Source organism: Lissotriton helveticus, chromosome 2_1 (genome assembly GCF_964261635.1).
Source record: "Lissotriton helveticus chromosome 2_1, aLisHel1.1, whole genome shotgun sequence".
NCBI lineage: Eukaryota > Metazoa > Chordata > Amphibia > Caudata > Salamandridae > Lissotriton > Lissotriton helveticus.
Window position 1 is genome coordinate 1,109,780,920 of NC_136059.1, and position 21,711 is coordinate 1,109,802,630.

General features: G+C 49.3%; 1 protein-coding gene across 2 annotated transcripts in view; it reads right to left on the reverse strand.

Moving 5' to 3' along the window:
• The window catches only part of ERMP1 (endoplasmic reticulum metallopeptidase 1), a 689,629-nt gene that overhangs the window by 629,123 nt on the left and 38,795 nt on the right, over positions 1-21,711 (reverse strand). The window lies entirely within an intron of this gene.

Genomic DNA, 21,711 nt, shown 5'->3' on the forward strand with positions numbered 1-21,711 from the left:
CTTTATTCCAATCAAGATGGCTTCAGGTGTGCCATACCTTTGTAATAAGTAGGACTGTTAGCACTCTAGTTGTTCTTTAGAACACTCTGGGACATTCTGTCATTGGGCTATAGTTGGGCTACATCTGGCTGATATTTGGGCTACATTTGTTTTTTGTGTCTCTGGTGGCCATCTTTGGGCTACATTGGGCTACATTGGGCTACATTTGGGCTCCAACATATATATAGCCCAATGTAGCCCAATATATATTTTTCAAAGTTAATTTTCGTAAAAACCACTGGAGCCTATATCTTGAGACATAGCAAAGGCACATCGGGCTACCAGTCCCTACAATTTTGCCAAGTTTGGTGTAAATCCATTCAGCCGTTCAGGCTAAAAGTGAGGCCAACCGCCCTATGGAAAATTGCATGGGAAAAACACGTTTTGGGACCCCCTTTTTTCTCGGCCCCCCCCTTGACGAAACCCCCCCAAATTTTCAGGGGCTGCTCAGAAACGAAATGTTCCATTTTCCTGAAAATTTCAGCCAATTCTGTCCTCAAACGCCAAAGTTATTCGACATAGAATTTTCAAAAATCCCATAGGAAAAAAATCCTAACTATATATACCTACTGGCTATCGCCAGTAGGTAATATATATATATATATATATATATATATATATATATATATATATATATATATATATATATATATCACAGTTTTACACATCCGATTTTACCGAGTTGTATTCTAGGGCTTCTCTTGCTGCATATTGGTTTGTACCACATACTTTAATATATGGAGGGCACAGATAAGAATGGCTTGCAAAAGCTTTCGGGGGATGTGACTCCGGAGTCAGAGAGATCTGGAACTTCATTGGATGAGGAAGACTTCATTCAAGACAGCAAGCAAAAGTCTGTACATGAGGGCGCCCAATTAAGTGTCTATGATGTGGTCCATTCGGTGGTAAGTGCTGTGATGACGTCAACGCATTACGCAGCAAGTAGTTCTATTTGTAGCTCTTTTGACCGTCTCATCTCCAATCTGCTCCAAGTCCTAGAGACAGTGTTGGTAAAAGTCACATAATGATGGGGATTCTCCTTGTATTAGTTGGGGAACCGTTTACTTAAGAGCAAATATATTTTAGAGGCATCTCAGAAGATGCTTTAGTGCCCTTGGACTCATTTGTGTTTTGCAAGGCAGATATTGAAATTAAAAAGAAGAAAAAGTAGTAAGCTTCCTGCAGGGATACGTTTATTTATAGAATGCTATTGCTGGACGAATTGACCCCTCCATGTGTTGTTATTTTCAGAGGCGGACTCTGTTGGGGGAATCACCATTGCCCTTAGATGACTCTGCCACTGAGTGGGAGAGAAGTGAGGATTTTAGATTTTCTGGGCCAATCTCATTTCGGCCCCACTGTGATCATCTATCAAAAGTCAGGAAGGGGTTCCCTCTCCCAATATCAGATTTTTATTTTTAGCAAAGTGAATAAGTCCATGGAAAAGTCAAAACAGACACTAGCTTAGATCAGAGTGCCCTAGACCCATCCTACTAAATAAGCAGTCTATAGTTTGACCCGACAATGGTAGCCCTCCTATCTAAAAAGAAAAGGGAAGGACCAGAAAAAAAAGGAGATTGTTAAAGTCTTGAGGGTCTACCAGTGCAAGCTTCTGGATTTACTGGGTCGGCTGATTCAGATAACGGAGTTTAGATGACAGAGGAAGCTGCTGAATTCAATGGGCCTTTAGAGCTTCCCGTCTTAAGGGGCGGGATTCAAAGGTCGATTTGCATTCTATGGAATGTGAATTCCACTCTTTCAGCAGAGCGCAGAAAGTAATTACGCATTTGCAGTGACCCTAAAGTAGCAAAAAGGCAGACAAAGAAGTAGGAGTAGCTACAAATGGGCATCTATCTGAGAAAAAAGTTTGCAAAGGAAATTACTAATTATGTTCAGAATTTCACAAGAATAGCTGTTAAAAAACATACCAAACCCGACGTTGGGGACTGTATTGAACATGCGTATTGATTAACAGTGCACGGGCCGTACATTACGAAATTGAAGCGAGATAAATGTAAGTGGCTTTCATCCCCTGGTCTAAAACGCATTACTGTTGCAAGCTGGCATTTACAGCATTTATAATTCGGTTTGTGTTGTTGTGTCGTATTTTGTTTCAATACAGTCCCCAGCGTCGGGGTTGGTATTTTTTGAACAGCTATTCTTGTACAGCGACAATCAGATAAGGTAAGAATGAGTTTAGAGGTCCAGAGTGGTGAGCTGTTGACTTCTTTTTGTGAGTGAGCCTAAGAACATTCTTGTCTGTCTTACAGCTATTGGGTCCTGATGAGAACTCGGAATTTATGAAGAGTCTGAAACGCATAGACCATCTATGCGTCAGCCATAAGATTGTAAAAGACTTGATTTTGCACAGAAAGATTACAATTTGATGACATTGTGTACTATGGCTTTTTTTTCGAATTATAGAAAGAAATGAAATTAAAGTGCAATTTAGTAGGGGATAGCTGAATGTTAATCAGAATGTGATGAATGAATGGAAGAGAGTCTGAAAAGGTTGATTGAGTGATTGAATAAAAATTAGGAATGTGAATATGTAAATATGCTTTGATGTAAAATCCTTTGTGTGATTATTCTGTTGGTTTCCCCCCCAAAAAATTCAAATATGGTAAAAAAAAATGTATACATTTTTGTCAAGAAAAATTAAAAACAAAAAGATTGATTCAAGACAAAATTATAAGTCCATGGCACATGTTTTATTTTCAATATGTTCACCAGAATGAGAGTTCAAATGAAATCGCAGTATTGGCATTTGTTTCGGTAGATATTGGTCAGTGGCTTGGCCTTACTGTTGGGAGCCCAAATCTAGTGGTGGTATTAGTAGCTGGTGGGCTTGCAGCACTGGTTGTGCCACCCACAGAAGCAGCTTGTAGAGTGCCTCTCAGGCCTGCCATTGCAAGGCCTGTGTGCAGTCTCGTACTGCCATGTCGACTTGGCAAGTGCACCCACTTGCCAGTCACTAAACCTTCCCTTTGCTTCATATTAGACACCCCTATGGTAGGCCCAAGGGCAGGGTGCATTGTAAGCATAAGGTAGGACATGCTCTGGTGTGTGTAGCATGTCCTAATAGGAACTACAGCCATTTTCGTTTTTCACTATTGCAAGGCTACCTGTTCTCCATAGGCTAGAATGGGTAGTTAGATTATTACATTCTTATAATCCTAACTGACTCAGGGAACATGGTAGATACTCAAATTTAGTATGCCTGAACTCAGAATAATAAAATGCAGGGCTCGACAAGAACTCAGAATAATAAAATCCAGGGCTCGACAAATCTAAAAAAGCTTACTTGCCCTGCAGGTCGAGTGAGTAGAATTTTCTACTCGACCTAACATCAATGCACTTGACCCACAAATTGGTTGCATACTAATTTTCTTCAAAACATTTGCAGCACCAACAACCCAAGAAAACGTTGGCCAACCAAACTGTAAACAGCAAATGTTAATTTAATACCCAAGTACCTCCCTAAGATGTGTCCAGCCTCACAAAAAGCATGAACAGCTTTGTAATACTGGCAGGCTAACAGGCTGTTCCGACGACAACTTGAGTTCTGCTTACACTGCACTCTAATAATTGTGTGTGCTTTAGGCGTAGCAGAATAAACTACTGCAGGACTGTAATGCAGACCCAGGCTCCATAACCTTCATAAAAGAATTAAATGAACAATGGATAATGAACAATGGGAGAACAGATGATGCAGTGGCCTGGGCCCCTAACCAGAGATGGGTTCACCTTGCTCACCCACACATCCCCCTCCCTCTCTTCCTCTGCAAGTTTCACGAGCGGCCATCAGCACCTTGGCTTGGTCAGCTGCAGTACAATTTTGTTAAAGAACGCCATTTACCGTGATTTCCCCGAGAAGGTAATTGTGGTACTTGTAGTATGCGCTCTAGTCTACTAGCGTAAACGCGGTGACGCGTTACGCTGTAGTCAGGAGCGCGAGACTCGCGCATGCGCAGCAGAGTGTTGGGAGAAGGCGCGAAAGGGAAAAACGGCAGTTGGCGACCGGAGCGATTCCTGTGTAGACGCTCGGCGCCCTTATGCTCTGATCACTTGTTATGGATGAGAATAAATGATTTGTACACCTTCAGAGTCTCAGTGTTCAGTGTGGGAGCTACTAACTTTACATTGGCGACGAGGCTGGGACCACGAACACCAGGAAGACAGTGGTCAGTAGTAGGGACTCCACAACAGCCCCACACCAACCAGCAGAAGAAAAAAATACAGCAACAAGGACGAGCAAAGGGCGTGGCAGTAGTGGAACAGTACGAAAATAACTACAATACAGCTCCAATATCCAGGTCAGTGCCGGGCTAGGGAAAGAGAGCACAGCCAGCACCCTGGCAACCAAAGGCATCACCCCCGAGACAGAGGAAGGGGCACAGACCGATAACCCCACGCAGACTATAAGGGACAGCACCCCAGGTAGTCCCAGAGGGCAAGGTAACACGGCAGGGAGTGCAGGAGCATCCGGTGTACCTATTCAACACGGTGCCCAGGTGGTAGACCCCAGAGGCGAAGTCAGGATGGCGAATCAAGCGTCGGCTCTGATGGCCCCCGTCCCATTCCTGCCTAGACCGGGAGAACCACAGCTAAAGTGGGAAGATTGGAAGGAATACTTTCAAAACTATATCGAGGCACTTGAAGACGAAAACGAAGGGGCATTCACCCCAGAAAGGAAGAAGAGACTGTTGCTCCACAATCTGGGCCCGGAGGGAGTGAGAGTGTTCAAGAACCTGGTGCCCAAGGAGAGGGGAGCGACTGAAACAGATGTCTTTAAGAATGCACTGGATGATTTGGACAGCCATTACCGCCCAGCAGTTTGTGTCTCCATAGACAGGTACAATTTCCAACAGAGGAAGCAGGAGGTTGGTGAATCGATTGATGATTATGTGGCGGCGCTCCGACGCCTGGCCATCACGTGCCAGTACGGGGGTCTTCAGGAGGAGTATATCAAAGACCAAATTGTCATGCACACCACGTGCAGGTCTGTCCAGGACAAACTGTGGGCGCAGAGTGAGACATCGCTTAAAGAAGTTGTCGCTATGGTCAAAAAGGCTGAGATGTCAAAACGCGGTGCAGAAGCAGCCAAACGTGAGAGTGCACCGAGACAGTTAGTCAACAAGATAGACGAGGCACCCCAGCCCAGCAAAACCAGAGGGGTGTTTGGAGATCAGAGGAAGGATTCGAGATGGACAGGGAAGCAGACAGTCCGCCCTGGTCCAGACAGCAAGTTTGCGTGTTATAGATGTGGCAGCACGGCACATTCGGCGCAGGATAAACGCTGTCCCGCGTTCCGCGCCAGATGCTCGTTTTGTGGCCTGGTCGGCCATTTTGAAAAAGTATGCCGCAAGAAGGGGAAGAAATCCACGGTCAAGTGCGTCGATGCAGCCACAGCGGACGTCAGCGGGGAGGACGACCTGGAAGACGACGATTTGGTGTTATGCATCGAGGACCAAGTGTTAGAGGTGACGGGAAAGAGAAGAGATAAGCCTCGCACGGACATGCTCATAGGGGGAGTGAAGGTACATGTAGCCGTCGATTCAGGATCTCCTTGGACCATCGTGCAAAGATCCATATGGGAAGAAGACTTTGTGCCCGTGGTGGGGCCAGAACTATGGCCGCCGGACATCAGACCCATCTCGTACACTGAGAACGCCATTCCTCTAGTGGGGTGTCGAGACTTCATATTCGAATTCAGAGGGAGGTCAGCCACGTGCACCCTGTATATAGCAGAGAGAGGTCCTTCGGTGCTGGGGTGGAGAGACGCAGGAGATCTGGGAATCATACTCAACCCGGGAGGCAAAGAGCAGATTCTCTTGACGGACGAGTGGCCCCTCACGAGAGATGAAGATTGGAGGTCAGCATACCCCAAAGTTTTTGATGGCTCAGTTGGGAAACTGGACAAGTTCGTCCACAGAATGGTCCTCAAGGAGGGCGCAGTACCAGTGGTGCATAAAGTCAGGAACATACCCATGTCTACCAGTGGAGCGGTACAACAGGAACTCCTGAGGCTGGAGGAGCAAGGCGTCATAGAGCCGGTGGACAGTGCGGAGTGGCTATCCCCCTTGGTAGTGGTCAAGAAGCCAAATGGACAGGTTCGTCTCTGCGTTGACCTTCGTGAGCTCAACAAAAATCTCATCGTGGAGAAGTTTCCCCTACCTAGAATCGAGGAGATGCTCGCCAAGACAAAAGGTGTGACTCACTTCTCCACCATAGATCTCACGTCTGCATACTATCAGATTGAGCTGCATCCATCGAGCAGGAAGTACACCGCCTTCATTACACCTTTTGGGTGCTACCAGTTCCGGAGGATGCCCTTCGGCCTGGCATCCGCAGCGGCTGTCTTTCAGAAGCTGATGCATCGACTGTTCAAGGACATTCCGGGGGTACAGTACTTTCAGGATGACATCCTGGTGATGGGCTCTTCCAAAGGTGATCACGACAGGAAACTGCAAAGAGTTCTGAAAGTGCTGCAAAACAAGGGGCTAACGGCGGAATGGAGCAAATGCAAGATAGGGACCCACTCGGTGACATACTTGGGTCATGAGATCAGCACGAAGGGAATTTCACCCAAGGAACGTAACGTGATAGCCATAAAGGATGCAAAGGCTCCCAGCTCCAAGGAGGAAGTGCGGTCGTTCCTTGGAATGGCCGAGTATTATAGTAAGTTTGTGAGACACTTTGCCACCAGGACATACAGAATGAGGCAACTCATCAGAGACAAGACCAAGTTTGAGTGGGATTCAGAAGCGCAATTGGAATTTGACACGATCAAAGACTGCATCAGCCAAGCTGTTCCATTGCAAGGGTTTGTACCCTCGGGCAAGACCGTGGTGACAACAGATGCCAGTGATAAGGGCTTAGGGGCTGTTCTGGCACAAGTGAGGGATGATGGAGCTACTGAAACGATCAGCTTTGCTTCACGTGCGTTGTCTCCGACGGAGCAAAGGTACAGCGTCATTGAGAAAGAGATGCTGGCAGTCACCTGGGCTTTGGGCAGGTTCCGGCAGTTCGTATGGGGCACAAGATTCAAGCTTCAAACTGATCATAAACCCTTGATCAAAGTCCTGACTTCCTCGGGTCATGAAACGGCGACCCCGAGAATAGCTAAAATGACTCTGAAGCTGCTCGATTACACCTATGATGTCGAATACCTGCCAGGAACACAGAACAGGGTCGCGGACTATCTCAGCAGGGCTGCGGCGATGGAAGTGGCGCCGGAGGATGCCCTGGATAAGGAGGAGATGGTGGCAAGCATGGAGGACTATGAGAGGTCAATAAGTATCCAGGAATGGGCGGCTGCCTATGATCAGGATGTGGAAAAGGTTGAGATAAGGAGTTATTTGACGTCGGGCTGGCCTGACAAAAGGAGGCTCACCGATGGAGTACGGAGGTTCTATGAAATAAGAGAAGAACTGTCCCTGAGTGACTCGGGAGTGTTCATCTACAGAGGTGAGAGGGTCGTGCCTCCAGTCTCACTAATTCCAAGATTACTGACTCTACTTCACGAGGGCCACCTAGGTATTGTAAAGACCAAAGCACGTGTCAAGCAAATGTATTGGTGGCCAGGCATGGATGTACACATTGAAAGGCAAGTAAGGGAGTGCGGCCAATGCCAAGGCGCTGACAAAGTGCTGAGACCACTCCGGCCAGCCTTGGGGAAGTTTGACACGCCAAAGGGCCCCTGGGAGAACGTGGCCATCGACATACTAGGGCCAGTCCTGAACAGACAAGGAGTGAACAAGTATTTGTGTGTGGTCATAGACAAATATTCCAAATGGCCTGAGGTGGATATTCAAGAATCCATGGATACAGACACGATTCTGAAATTCCTGACGACGTTGTTCTTAAGAGAAGGCATTCCCAAAACTATCCTCAGTGACAATGGCCCGCAGTTTGTCTCGGACAAATGGATTAAGTTTATGAGGAGGAATGGGATTGAGTCTAAACACACGGCAGTGTATCATCCTGCATGCAATGGTCAAGTGGAGCGGTTCAACCGCGTGCTAATGGGCTCCATACAGGCGGCCATCACGCAGGGTAAAGACTGGGAGACTGAAGTGATGAGTATGCTATGGGCCTACAGGATCACCCCCACGGCTGTGGGGTACAGTCCATTCCAAGTGCTGAGAGGACGGCATCCGTTCACCCGGGACAATGTAGTATGGAGGGAGAAGACCATCACTAGCAAATGGTGCCCGGCGGTGGTTCAGCACAACTTAGAAAAGGCCCAGAAGATCTATTCCGCATACTATGACAAACGTCGAAATGCGAAAGGGACAAAGCTGGAGGAAGGAGAGTGGGTCAGGGTTAAACTCCCTACCCTACAAAAGAAAGGTGACAGCAAATATAGTCAGCCGTTACAGGTCAAGGAGGTGCGAGGCAGAGCAGCCCTCCTCAGCGACGGCAGGGTGTGGTCCCAAGACCGCATGGCCAGAGTAAACAAGATAGTTGTATGGCCCAAGCTGGAGGTGATAGAGACACAAGTGGACTCCCATGAAAACAGGCCTCAACCTGAGCAAGGTGATGAAGTTCTTCCCAACGGAATAGGAGAGGACTGTGAGGTGGGAAATCCCCGCTCTGGGTCCACAGCCGGAGATGATACACCGACCGGCGTAACACAGAGTGGAAATCAGAGAGATGGAGCGAGATCAGGCGGAGAAAGAGAGGTGGAAGAGAACATGCCGGTAAGACACACCCGTAGTGGCAGGGCAGTCATGATGCCCTCTCGATATAGAGACTTTGAAATGAGTGGACATTGACCATAGTTGTGTTAGACATGGGCGCCAGCCAGTGAACATTGGGAACCATGGACATATTGTACAGTTGGAGAAAAGTTAATTTGTTAATTGTTAAAAAGGGGAGATATGTAGTATGCGCTCTAGTCTACTAGCGTAAACGCGGTGACGCGTTACGCTGTAGACAGGAGCGCGAGACTCGCGCATGCGCAGCAGAGTGTTGGGAGAAGGCGCGAAAGGGAAAAACGGCAGTTGGCGACCGGAGCGATTCCTGTGTAGACGCTCGGCGCCCTTATGCTCTGATCACTTGTTATGGATGAGAATAAATGATTTGTACACCTTCAGAGTCTCAGTGTTCAGTGTGGGAGCTACTAACATTACAGTACTCACAAAGGATTGAGGAACTGGAAAGTACTGATGACTGCTGAAATGTGCCAGCTGTGGCATCCGTTCTAGAATGCCACCCCATGACACAGGTTCCTGATGCTAAGTTACTCAGCTTACTAAAGTGGCTAAGCAGACGGTGCGGAGTCAAGCTTGGTGCTCCATCTATTCAGGCTCTACAGCCGGTGTAACACACGTGTTAGTTGGGCCTGTCAGTAAGAAATGCAAGATGCACACACACACACACACTGTTGAGTCAATAAATGGATGCGTATTTATTTTTCCTGGGCAGGTGCGTTTCTTTACTGGCTGCAGGAAATTCAAGTTGCTTGACATTTTTGGTACCATTTAATAAATAGCAAGATCGGCGGAGCCATCTGTGAGGAGAGAGATGGACTTAAGGTGCAGAGGTGTAGAGCTGCACTGGCGCTCAGAATGGCGCAGGTAAATATGCTCTCAGGCTCACATGCATAACAATTGAGCAGTAGCTGCGCGAGGAGAAAATTATGCACTAGCTGCGTAGACATGTTTATAATGCGCAGGTCGCAGTTAACATCTGTGAAAGTAAAAATCTTTTCCATGTCAAAGATGTTTGTGTAGGAGAATGACCAATAGCACACTCGAGGCAAGATGTGGGAAGAGTCCGCCTCGTGCTAGAGGGGCGGATGGGAAATTGCACATTGCAACAGAGCTTTTCAAGCTTTACAACCAAAAAAACATTGAAGGTAATTTGAAAAGAAGACATTATTCAGCGTGTTTTTGAACATAGAGGCTCCAAGAAAATCCACTGTGAATGCAATATAAGTTGCGGCCGGTGTAGGTGCGGTAGGCCCCACCGTCCCGCACTGCCTCACCACACAGTGCTTTCCTGCACCGGCCACGACTGCCCACCCAAACACCTCAATCAGAGCAAGAGCCCCTGAACCCGTGGCTGGGGGAACTGTCCCCATCCAGGCGCACCTACCGTCCAGGGCCCCTTCGCTGAGAGATTGAGCTGTCCTTGACAGGCTGTGGCTTACATCACAGCCCGGGCAGAGCTCCACTCACAGGGCCTCCCTGGATGGCTCAACACCCGGGATGCAGGAGAACTTCGCCACTGCTCTGGCACCAGTGACGCTCATAGCTTACTGCCAGTGGAGTGGCCACTTACGAAATATGGCAGTACTACTGTGCTCTGTGGTTGAAAACACCCATGAAGGCCGGGGCTTGGAAAGGCAGCTTACACGCTTCTCTGGCAGTATACCCTGCCGCGGCTAACTAATCAGCGTAGCATATACTTATCCGGAGAGCACAAATTATCTTCTATCATCTGATTGGCTGATTGCAACTAGGCCTCAGCAGGCCGAGCCTGCGTTGCAATCAGCAAATCAACACCTGTGCTTTGCCCGCATTTTCAGGTAATCATTTCAGCATGCTGCCCCCTAGAGCCTTCTCCTGGCACTGCAGCAGCTGCATGGAAACTCAGGTTGGGACAGTGGCAGCTGTCACTCGCCAGGCCTATCAAGTAGGCCTGAAAACTGGCTCGCCCTTGAAGAAATTGACTCGCATTTGCGAGGGGGCGAGTACATTTTTCGAGCCCTGAAATCCATCTTTTAGTAAAGTTGGTTTTAATACTCTGTTTGAAAATACCATTTTTAGAAAGTAGGTATTTTCTTGCCCAACTGTCCAGGCCTGCCTCTGCTAGGTTGTGTATTCCTTGTCTGGGTTTGTGAGTGACAAGGCTGGGGGATTCCAGGAGACAGGCTGGGGCAGCCCAGTGGTGAATAGAGATCTGCATCTAGATGGGAGGGAGAAGTTGCACCTGGGACCTGAATAGGGCTGGGCCTTCCCTCTACAATGCTGGCTCCACCTCCTGTGGCTTGTCTGATGTCTCTGCCCTGCACTGTGAAAGGAGAGAAGGAATCTGGTCAACAAAGTGCTCCAGAGTTGTGCCTTCCCTCCCCTGTGCTGGCTCCACCTCATGTGGGGCATCTGATGTCTCTGCCCTGCACTGTGAAAGGAGAGAAGGAGTCTTGTCAACAAAGTGCTCCAGAGCTGTGCCTTCCCTCCCCTGTGCTGGCTCCACCTCCTGTGGGGAGTCTGATGTCTCTGCCCTGCACAGTGAAAGGAATGAGAGAGTCATGTAGACAAAGTGCTCAGGAACTGGTTTGGACTAGTCAGAGGCCTCTCTGCCTTCAGAGAACAAAGGATTTTCGGGTATAAATATTGGGACCCTGAAACCAAGAAATTAGATCACTTCTGGAACAAGAAGCCTTTTGCCAAGGAGAAGAACCAAGGAAGCTGCAGGAGTTTTACTGCCCATCTGCCAGTGTGCTGTTTGCTGGGTTGGCCTGCAGTGGTTGCTTCCTTGCCAAGGAAAGAAGAAGGAACTTTTTAAGGACTTGCATCATCTACAGAATATTCTCCAAGGGCTTGAAGTGTGCTTGCCTCCTGCTGAAGTCTCAGGGACAAAAGACTTCCCCTCCAGCTCCCTGTGAATTTCATTGCTGGGAATTCTATCTACAGACATTTGCGTGTCGCTGTAAGCGCAACGCAGCGAGAGGAAGCGTGTCGCTGCCGCAGCTGAAATCACCACATCGCCGGAGAAGCGAGCCTTCACCCCATCTCCCTGGAAGCGTACGTTCATCAAAGCTGCCTGCTGTCGCATCACCGGAGAAGCGCGACGCCATCGAGAGAGTCACCATCGCATCATCGGAGAAGCGTGTCGCAGGGCCTGTCGCGGCTCCAAAGTACAGAGTCGTCGCAAGGTTGCCAGGGCATCTACGCATCATCATCGCAGCGTCATCGCATCGTCGCACCAAGGGCAACATCTTCTCGCATCGCAACTGGACCACCACATCAAGGCGCCATCTTGCGCATCTCAACGGGCCCGCAGACCGAGAATCTACGCATTACCTCGGCACCGGTAAGGAGGAGGACACATCTCCTACTCTGCGCAAGCATTGAGGCACAACGCATCATTTCCCCCGGATCACGGAACCAACGCATCTCCCCTTTTGCGAGCCTTTTGTTCACTTTGCGTTACGCATCCAGGTACTTCGTTGAGAACTTTGTTGCATTTATCATCAACTTGAAAGAAGTAACTTTTATCATCTTTAAAGAAATATTAAGTGTAGTATTTTGGACTTTTGTCGTTTGTGGTCTTGTGTTAAGTCTATATAAAGAATACTTATTTTTATAAAACCTGTGTTGTGTCCATCTGTAGTGTTTTCACTGTATTACTGTGTATATTCACAAATGCTTAACACTGCTTCTGAGATAAGCCGATCTGCTCGTGCCAAGCTACCAAGGGGGTGAGCAGGGGTTATTAAAGAGTGTAATCCCCTTATCCTGACTTAGAAGTAAGGGTCCCTATTTGGACAAAGGTGATTACCATTGCAAACTAGAGACCCCCAGATCTAACAAGGGGTATGAAATAAAGTTTTATTCCCAACCAGTCCAATTGTTTCCCCATCACCCAATGTTTTTTTCAAAAGCAGTGAGGAGTCTAGTTTCAGACAATTCAGCGCAAGGATTTCTGAGCAATTTTTTCTGTTGAAAAAACGACAATGTTTTCTGTAGCATGGTCAATTTAAGATTATTGAACATTTTTGTATTCTACAGACAGTTCGGGATAGTAACGTCAAGCTCTGTGAGAAATTCTCTTTTGCCAGGGCTCTGGATGGTCAAAATAGATTTGAAAGACTCCCTCTACCTGTCTGTACCAATTCAAGGGTTTATTTTACAATGGGGGCATGGCTTGGGCGCCGATGAAGAGGGTCGCCTGAGCGCTGGTCTCCACGATCGAGCCTCTAATTATCCTGCTAAAACACCTCTGAAACCCCCATCTCACCAGATAAGACGGGGGAAGGGGATCCCCTACGGAGGATCTAAGAAACACTGCTTGATCGGCCCTACAGACCCGGAGATGTTTACCGGCACGCTGGCCGGGGTGCCCCGAGGGCGCAACTAAAATGGCGGCTGCGAGGAGGCTCTAAATCCTTGCACAGCCGAGATCGCGATTGAACCCGCGGACACTTGAGGGCTCCGATTCTGATGCCCGAGCCGAGAGACGTGGCCTGAGGAGACGGCCGGTGGCCGAAGTTACAACGCACAGTACTGCCAATTGAGATCTGCCGGCCTGAGGCTGGGGGTCGCACTGATACGGCGCGGGCTCCCGCTTTGAAGGTGCGGAGCTTGGGCCCGCCTGAGGAGGAGGCCTTACTTACCAGGCCCATTGGGGCTATAGAAGCCTGCGGTGCGCTCCCGGCATCGCGCCCGGCGGACTCCACACCCTGAATGGTGCGATCGTGAAGGGAGCCGCGGACCGCATCCCCCCCCCCGCCCGCCAGTCAACCCGGCGTGCGGGGGGAGCCTCGGGATTCCCCCGAGAGCCTTGGATGCTGGCTAGGGCAGTTTGCGGATCGAGGGAGCAACCTTAGGACCCCAGTTGGACACATCCTGAGGGGACTAACCCGGTGGTGCTTCGCTGCCTCGGAGAGACCCAGTGGGGGGTGGACCGGCACCTAGACACCCGGTGTTTGGAGACGGAGACCGCGGCAACATCCAGCATGCTGGAGCCCGGACACTAAGTAAGGCTCCCGCTGAGTTTCCCCCTGCATTCGCGGCAGCAGAACGCTATGGTAATGCTTCGGAGACCACTTGGGCAAGCACAAGAGAGGTGACTGAGACCGCGGAGAGGGCACCGCGAGGCTGAAGCGAGACGGGGCAGCGCAACCCCGCGCCAGCTAGATCGGAGAAACAATCTGAGAGGACCCATGAGGACACCCGGACACCATATGCAGCTAGATGTGAACTGCCCCTAAGGACACTGCTCGGGGAGCCACAGCGGAGGCTGGCGACTACACTGAGGCGGTCGCCTCTTCAGGAGGGATCGGAAGGGGTGCACCAACGGTCGCAACACTGGATGAGGGCAGCTAAGAGTATGCTCGAAATGCCCTATTGATGCTGTGTACCCCTCACGAGCACTCCCTTCCTCCCCTTCCATCGAGCCCCTTGGCCCTGTACTACTCCTGATACAACAAGAGCTATGCGAACAAGACATTACTAGCGGCCATGCATCAGCAGGCGTTTGCAGTATAGATAGCGATCTATGGAGCTGGCACTCGGGAGCACACGATGACCGGCCTTCAGTGGGTTGATCTGAGACGGCTGCTGCGCTGGCATCTGACCACCTGCTATGCCTCAAGACGGATCCTGAGTAATTGTACCATACCACTAAGACTACTCTGTTCCTTGCTATTCGGAGCACTGTCGGGGTAGGGCTTGCCCTGTTTTGAACTGCTGCAGGTGACAACCGTGCACACTGCCGCTTTCTAAGATCGCTCTTCTACGTCGCTCCTGGCGGCCCCTGCACTGGACGCACCTGGGTGGCGATTCACACCGCCAATAGGACAAAAAGTTGAAAACGTCAGGCCGAACAGAATCCCCTTGACACTGGGCTACATCTCCCTATCCAGTAGCGGCGAAAAGGACAGCATACCACCAACATGGGAAAACCTAAAGGGAGTAAAGGCGGTGGTCCACCCACGTCAGATACTGAGACGTCGGACAAGGGGGACCACTCTGTCCCCGATCAGATGCGAGACCCTCAACTTCAACTTCAGCTGGACAAAATCCTGACAGCGATAACGGATACCCGCGCAACGCTTCAACAGGATATTGCGCAAGTCGCCACGGGACTGGATCTATTGAGGGCCGATCATGGTAAACTGACCGACAGAGTCAAGGTGATAGAAGATACGGTCCATACCCTGGCACCGGCGCAAAAAGCCCTCTCGACCACTATGACCAACGTGCTGGACCGCATGGATGCACTGGAGAGAAGAGCTGAGGAGGCAGAAGGGCGTAATCGCCGGAACATCCGGAAAGTAGGCTTTCCGGAGAAAGTGGAAGGGAAGGACATGGTACGCTATCTTGAAGACTGGCTCCGGACGACGGTGGCGCCGGAGGGCCTATCCACTTTCTACACACTGGAACGGGCACATAGAGTTCCAGCCAAGTCGCCACAACAAGGCCGACCTCCACGTCCGGTGGTGGCCTGACTGTTACATTACCGGGACAGAGATCTATTACTCCAGAATGCACGCGGGAACGGCCCCTTTCAAGTGGAGAACAGCAAAGTCAACATCTTTCCTGACTACACGTATGAAACGCAGCGCCGACGGACCTCTTTCCTGGCAGTTAAAAGAGAAATGAGAGCTGAGGGCCTCCAGTACTCCCTGCTCTTCCCAGCTAGGCTTCGAGTAATCGTGGATGATTCCACCAGGTTCTTCGATACACAAGACGATGCCTGCGCCTGGCTGGAACTGTACAAATCCGGTAAAGACGTTCTCAGCCAACGACCTGGAATAAGCTCAGAAGGATTGCCACAACGGAAGTCCCGGCGGATCCGCAATAGGCAGAGGGGACTAAAGAGGCCTTCACTGTTGGAGACAACTGCAGAACGGCGGGGAGTCCTGGAGGTAGTGTCTGTCATATCGGGAACGCAGGACTCTCCATTGCAGGAAGAGGTGAAATCAGGAGTGGGTGATGACCACTCGGATGCTGGGCGCTCAGAGAAGGACAGTGTACCTTTGCCTGTGGTCACCCCTGCGACGGCGGAGAGAATGCTGGATGAAGGATGAGAGCATCTGGTGAGCTGCAGAGGTTCGAATACAGACTATGGCGGACTGTTTCCCGTGAACTGTGGGAGGGAGTTATTGTTTACAGATGGGAGTCGGGTGGTCATTGAGATGTGTATAATTATTTGGGGCTCGATCAATCAGCAAGAAGCCTAGGGATTGGGCGGCTACCCATTGGTAACCAACCCCCCTTACTGCCCTTAAGGCACACCCACAGTGACTGTCGGGTTAGTTACAGGTTATTATTCGGGTGTGTTTGAATGGAAGTTCCTAGGTCCTGTTCTGGGGGGAGGGGGGGAGGGGGGGTTGTTCTGGGGTGTTGGAGGGAGGGCTTGTCATCGGTGTTGACATCTTACCACACTTAAGATATCTAGGGAATGGTTGGATAGGAATGCACAGGACACAATGGGACACTGGGTGATTTAACCAATTTAAGATGTATAACCTGGAATGTGAGGGGGCTCCACACTATGACAACGCCACAAAATTCATGCCTACTTGGTAAGGAGGGGGGGTTCAGGTTGCGTTGCTACAGGAAACACAATTGACGAAGGCTGAAGGGATTGCATTACAGCGTAGATGGTGGGGTCAAGTATACAATACCACATACTCAGCGTTTGCTAGAGGCGTACTAATTTGGGTTAGAGCTGGGGTCCCATTCCAGGTCACCAGGCAACTCGTAGATCCGGAGGGGAGGTTTGTTGCAATAGCGGGAAGGCTAAGAGGTAAAGACATTGCCTTCTGTAGTGTGTATGCACCTAATGTCGATCAGCTGACCTTTCTGGCGAAGTTATCAGGGTCCTTAGCACACTTCCTTGTGGGGCCATTATTAATGGGAGGTGACTTTAATTCGATACAGGACGTAGGGCTTGATAGGTCGCACCCCCCTCTGGCGGACTCTCCGACACACCGTACAACTAAAGGCAGATTGGACTGGCAGTCGAGATGGGGCCTAATAGATGCCTGGCGCGCACAACACCCGCAGACTCGAGATTACTCTTATTTTTTCAAGTATGCATGAGCTTCATGTGAGGTTAGACGCGATGCTGTGTTCCCCAACTCTAATGACAACGATTATGAGAACTGAATATCTGTCAAGGACAGTGTCGGATCACAATCCTTTGTTGCTTGACATGCAGTGGTTCCCTAGCGTCTCCTGTGTCCCTACCTGGAAGCTGCGCCCAGAAACACTAGACAACCCCCTTTTTCATGGTGCGCTGGAAGAATGAATTACTCAGTACTTTGAGGATAATGCTGGCACGACTGAGGCCAGAGCAACAGAATGGGATGCCTTCAAGGTGGTTATACGAGGGTTTTGTATTGGGAAACATGTATGGGTACGGAAAGTGCTCCTAGATGACCTAGATAGAGCTGATAAGAAGCTCCGCGAAGTAGAACTATTACGACCTGGTCACCCTGAGCTACAAGGAAAGGTTAGCGAGGCGAAAGAAGCAGTCGCAGTAGAGACAGAGCGCTTGCGCAGTTTCGACTACAAAGCATACACGGCTAGAACCCATGCAGAGGGCGACAAAACAGGGACCCTACTAGCTTGGCTGGCCAACCCCGCAAAGAGAAGCTCCCCCATGGTATCCATGCGCACGGCGGACGGAGATGAGGTATACACCCAGCCTGAGATCCTGCATTGCTTCACAAGATATTATGAAACTTTATACCAAAGCAAACTAGAGATCGGTACTCCAGCCATAGATGTTTTTCTAGAAGGGCTCTGCTTCCCAGAATTAGATCATGAACAGGCAAAGGACTTAGGCAAAGACATTGAGCTGGGAGAAATAAGTTGTGCCATAAATCGAATGGCACATAACAAGACTCCGGGTATAGATGGGTTGCCCATAGAATTTTACAGCAAGTACGTTGATCTACTAGCCCCTCGGCTGCTAGAGGTCTATAGGGAAGCGAAACAATTGGGGCAGCTACCACACTCAATGCGAGAAGCGTTGGTAATACCCTTACTGAAACCGGGGAGGGAAAGCGGAGACACAGCGTCGTACAGACCATTATCGATGCTAACCACCGATTATAAAATATTAAGCAGCATCCTAGCGTCCCGCCTTTTAGAACACATGACTACACTGGTCCATGAAGGCCAAGCTGGTTTTATACCAACGCGAAATACGACAACGAACATACGCCGATTGATGCGGCTCCTTGAGGGAGACCACTTCGGGGCCCACCACCCAATGATATTATCGGTGGACTTTGAGAACGCGTTTGACAGCCTCGAATGGGAATACCTCTATAAAGTGCTGAGGCGCTTTGGTGTGGGAGAGGATTACTTGAGATGGACAACAGTGCTATACACCTCGGCAGTGGCCAGAGTGAAAACGGGCACACTAATATCGCCTCAATACCCGGTGGAAAGGGGTACGAGACAGGGATGTTCACTATCTCCATTGCTCTTTGCATTGGCAATGGAGCCCCTTGCGATGTCAACCCAGACGGGAGACCACTATGGGGGATTACAGAGTAGAGTTGGGCAGCAATACATATCGCTATACGCAGACGATCTCCTGCTCTCTCTCGAGGACGCCGAGGGGGCCATGGTGGGAGCCGACAATCTTGACAAGCTTTGGTGAAATCTCCGGCCTAAAAGTAAACTGGACCAAGACTGGTTTGTTTCCAGTACGCCAAGGCGAGACCCAGCCCTCCATGACCAGAGCGGTCAGATGGGAGCCCTCCTGCCTGAAATATCTGGGAGTGTACATCTATCACACGCCAGCCGACGTATTAGAGGGCAATGTTGGCCGTGGAATACGAGCGCTGAAGGGCAGTATGACCTTTTGGGCTGCTCTCCCACTGTCAGTGGCGGGCCGAATAGCACTATTGAAAAGGATGGCGCTCCCAAGGCTACTATATTGCTTCAGAACATTGCCAGTATGGATTCCTGCTGCTACTTTCCAACTTCTGAGGTCCATGATAGTGTCCTTCCTTTGGGGGACAGGACGACGTAGAGTAGCGCTAACAACGCTAATAAGACCTAAGACGGAGGGGGGGACTAGCGGTCCCCGATTTCGAATTGTATTACTTGGCAGCTCAATTGCAGACCTACACGCAGGTGATAGCACGTGAATTCCAGGGACCGGAGCATAAAAGGGGCCTAGGCATACCTCGTCACATTCTTTCTTTTATATCGCTGCAACAGAACTTAGACCTTCGGGATTTCACACAAGAAGAAAAAACGATTAGATTATGTTGGAACCGCTCGCAGCCTAGAGCGGGGGTACTGCACCCATACGCCCCGAAATCCCTCTAGGGATGCTAACGGCGTTGCCGCATGGCGGCGATTGGTCGCAGCTACAGGATTGGGAGGAGGCCGGAATCCAGGTGCTAGGGGACCCATATGAGGACGGGACGCTATTGCCTTTCCCAACACTCCTACAAAGGTTTGATCTACCTAGAGGGGGCTTTCTGCTGCATTCAGCACTAACACGAGCAATACAGGCACATTGGAAAGAGGGGTTAACAGATCCAAGAACAATGGCTTGCCAGTATGCTATGATGGCGGCGGGAACGTTCAAGGCGGTCTCGTGCCTTTATTCCAGGATGAACACTGAAGGACTACCCCCTCTGGAAGCGCTAAAGGGAAAGTGGGAAGCAGATATAGGAAAGGATATCCCCGAGACGGCGTGGACGCAGATAATGTGGAGGGCTTGGAAGAGCACACGCAACGCAAGGTTCCAACTAGTGCACTTCTATATTCTCCATCGGGCATATCTGACACCGGGAAATATCAAAAAATATTTTGATGTAGACTCCGCTGCGTGTCCCAGATGTATGAGGGTTGGAGTAGAGTTGGATCACATGCTATGAACATGCCCGTTCTTAGAACCTTATTGGAAGGAGGTGGGAGAGACTCTGAATGCGGTAACGGAGAGGGGCTTGATATTTGACATGGCCGTGGGAGTTCTACACTGGTTCCCTCATACCCCTAAAAATAAGATCACAAGTAAATTTATAGATATGGGGCTCATATTAGCAAAACGAGAAATCACACGGCATTGGAAAGCAGTGATGGGACCTACTGGCACTAGGTGGAGGAACAAGTTTATTAAGTGGGCTGCTGGGGAGAGTGTGCCGAGATTTCAAACAGCACGACGACAGCAGAATGACAAGGCATTGGAAACAGCACAGGCATGGGCGCGTTAGTGCAATCATTGCGCGACTACTGCACACAAGATGAAACAACGGACTAACAACACGATTAGAGTGCATCCCCGAACCATGACAGGCACATCACACAGAACATTACCTAACAACTCCTGCGCATACAGATCATCACGACTGAAACCAACTGTACACACCGATGATGAGGATCCGGGGAGGGAGGGTTCATAGGGGAGGTTATTCAGAAATTGGGTAGAGCATACTGGGGCCAACCTTTAATGGGATTTTCTATACATGATCCTGCCCACCTCTGGGTCCACCACCTGAGACTATAGCTGAGAGGGCCACTATCAGGTGCTTAGGAAGGCGTAAGAAATGTAATTGACGCTGTATGATGTATGAAACAAAACCCAATATAAATTTGTTCAAAAAAAAAAAAAAAAAAAAAAGGTTTATTTTACAATTGCACTGGAATCAAAAAACATTTCCGCTCTGAGTTCGGGTTTCGCGTCCAACTACCGATGCTTGACAAACCTCCTAAAGGCTGTGACAGCACTGTTCAGATCTTTAGGGTTTAGAGCGATTATACACGTTGATTATGTCTCAGTGCAAGAGCTGGTTACAGGTTTAGGCTGTTTGGAAGGAATCGCTATTGTAGACTTTGGAGTTAGTGATAAATCTTTGCTAGTTACTACTCTGATGGTTCCATTTCGGGGGTTTGTTATAGGCTTACTGAAAGCCTCGCTTTTTGTTCCATGACAGACTAGCAGGAATGTAAAGAAGGAGATCCAGTCAGTTTTGAGAAAGATTAGGGGTACTCTCTGAATGTTAGCCAGGATTGTGGGGATATTGCCAGCATCCATTCAGGACATTTTCCCCACTCCCCTTCATTACAAGGCTCCTCAGTATCCGACGGTACAGCATTTAAGAAAGGTACTCCCATATGTTTTAACTTCCCTATCAGAAGACGAAAGGGAGGTGTTGGGGCTAATGAATCTCCCAAATGGAGGCTTGGAATATAAGATCTATTTTTGCCCCAATTCCCAACATCAGTCTAAAGTCAGACACAAGCAAGACCGGTTGCGGGGCTCAACGCTGCAAGGTGGTGATGAGAGGAAAATGGTCTTGCAAAGACGTTTTGCGGCAAACTACTTACAGGTTCTCACAGGTTCCTATGCGATGAAAAGTTTAGTTAAAGGCTGGGCACACTGTTGAGTACATTTATGAATGGACAATGTATCAGCGATATATTTCGAAAGCAAGCTCGAGGGGCTCACTCAAAAAGCCTGGCAGCTCTAACCAGAGTTGCATCTAAAAGGTAATGCTTTTTGTCCCTCTGCATTCATTCTCAGAATGCTGCTTCAGATCAGGAGGGACAAGCCTACTCTGCTCCTTTTCACACAGTTTTGGATAGCACAGGTTTGATACACTCAACTTCTGGATTTCTCTGTAGGTTTCCCGAGCTTCTTCCGTCTTATCCTCATATCCAATCAGATTCCTCGGGGGCCACACAAGTTGGTTTTACTGAGTCATCTTTCCTGATGGCATGGAAGGTTTCAGGTGATCTTAGAATGTCCTGGGCCTTTCGCAAAAGAGGCACTCTTTATTATTAAAGTGTCTGGGGGTCCGGCCACTAAAGCAAGTTTCGAATATGCTTGGTCAGTCTGGATTTGCTGGTACATGGAACACAGGCCTGCAGGTTGATACGGTCTCAGCTCCTTCAGTACAGATTGTTTTCTTGTCTGTTGGTGGGGAAAGGTTTGGTCCACCTACGTCATGGAAAAATG